Here is a 2,216-nt window from a genome sequence, read left to right as displayed (position 1 = left end):
TGTGTGTGTGTGTGTGTGTATTATATTTTGAGACAGAGTCTTACTCTGTCACCCAGGCTGGTTGTGGAGTGGCATGATCTCAGTTCACTGCAACCTCCTCCTCCTGGGTTCAAGCAATTCTCCTGCCTCAGCCTCCGGAGTAGCTGGGATTACAGGAACATGCCATGAAGCCCAGCTAATTTTTGTATTTTTAGTAGAGATGGGTTTTTACCATGTCGGCCAGGCTGGTCTCCAACTCCTGACCTCAGGTGATCCACCCACCTCAACCTCCCAAAGTGCTGGGATTACAGGTGTGAGCCACTGCGTCCAGCCTTATGTATATATTTCAAGGTGACATGAGATATTTTGATATGAGCCTGCAATGCATAATAATCACATGAGGGTAAATGAGGTATCCATCCCTCAAGCATTTCTTCTTTCTGTTACAACCAATCCATTTTACTCTTTTAGTTATTTTATTTTTTAGTTTATTACTGAGTTGGAGCCTCACTGTGTTGCCCACACTGGAGTGCAGTGGCTTGATTTTGGCTCACTGCAACCTCCATCTTCCAGGTTCAAGTGATTCTCCTGCCTCAGCCTCCCGAGTAGCTGAGATTACAGGTGCGCGCCACTATTTCCCCAGACAAGTCCCTCACCCAACCCTGCCATCTTAACTGTTCTTATGATAATGTGAACACCTCTCACCCATCCTGTCATCTTAACTGCTCTTCTGCCACACCCCCAGCCACCATTGTAACTAAACTTGGTAATGTACAGTTGCCCCTACCCCCACCACTGTAACTGATCTTACTCTCTGTAACTCTCCCCTGCCCACCCCAAACCTATAAAGCCAACTCCTATCCCACTGCCCTTTGCTAACGCACCTTTTCATCTTAGCCTACCTGCACCCAGGTGAATAAACAGCCATGTTGCTCACGCAAAGCCTGTTTGGGGGGGTTTCTTCATTCAAAGCGCACATTTTCAGCAACCCAGAGGTGTAAGTCGCAGTGAGCTGAGATTGCACCACTGCGCACCAGCCTGGGCAACAGAGCCAGATTCCATCTCAAAAATAAAAATAAAAATAAAAAACAAAGACTATGAGGCTAGCAGAGGCCGTGACCAAGCACATGACCCAAGCTCTGTTGGCAGTAGGTGGACTGGAACTAAGTCCTCACTTTTACAGGGTGCGATGAGGACCTCCTGATTACAAGAGCCAAAGTGTGACTGGCACTTCCATTAACATGTACACATATTTGTCTGTAACAAACAAACAAACAAAAAAATGGGTGTCTCAAAGAATCTTGATGATCACACTGAATAAACATGAACAAATATGTACAAAATTAACCAAGAAAAATTTAAGCTACCCCTAAATTATCTGTATTAAAAGTGAACATCCAAGCTATGTCCTCCATAGGCTTATATTAAAATGAATGACAGTTCCAATGTTGCTCAATGAAAGAAGCAAACATAATGTGAACATTTTGCTGTCAGTGATGGACTAAGGTTTATTATCCTTAATTAATAAAGATTGGAAAAAAAAAAGAAAAAGAAAAAAAAAAGAAAAAAAAGAAAAAAAAAAATAATAAAGATTGGGGCTCCGCGAGGTGGCTCCTGCCTGTAATACCAGCACTTTGGGAGGCTGAGATGGGTGGATTACCTGAGGTCAGGAGTTTGAGACTGGCGTGGCCAACATGGTGAAACCCGATCTGTACTGAAAATACAAAAATTGGCCAAGTGTTGTGGCACACACCTGTAATCCCAGCAACTTGGGAGACTGAGGAACGAGGATGGCTTGAACCTAGGAGATGCAGGTTGCAGTGAGCCGAGATTGCGCCACTGCACTCCAGCTTGGGAGATAGAGTGAGAATATATAAAAAATAAAATAAAAATGAATAAAGAGTGGATGCAAACCAACAGGAAACAGGTGAACACCTGAACAGAAAAGTGAGCACGTGTTATGTTTATCAGGTCACAAAGAAAGATAATGTTTTAAAAGAAAAATAAGTATTTATATATCAAAAATACAAACTAAAAATGCATTTTAAAATTTCACCTGTCAAACTGAGCACGTTTTGTAGATTTCAAAATTGTCATCTAATTATTTTCTTTTATGGATTTTTTTTTTTTTTAAATTTCAGATGGAGTTTTCCTCTTGTTGCCCAGATTGAAGGCCAATGGCGTGATCCTGGCTCACTGCAACCTCTGCCTCCCAGGTTCAAGTGATTCTCCTGCCT

This window comes from Cebus imitator, unplaced genomic scaffold, assembly GCF_001604975.1.
Source record: "Cebus imitator isolate Cc_AM_T3 unplaced genomic scaffold, Cebus_imitator-1.0 Scaffold913, whole genome shotgun sequence".
NCBI lineage: Eukaryota > Metazoa > Chordata > Mammalia > Primates > Cebidae > Cebus > Cebus imitator.
The sequence above is the reverse complement of the archived record's forward strand: the minus strand, read 5'-3'. Positions refer to the sequence as shown.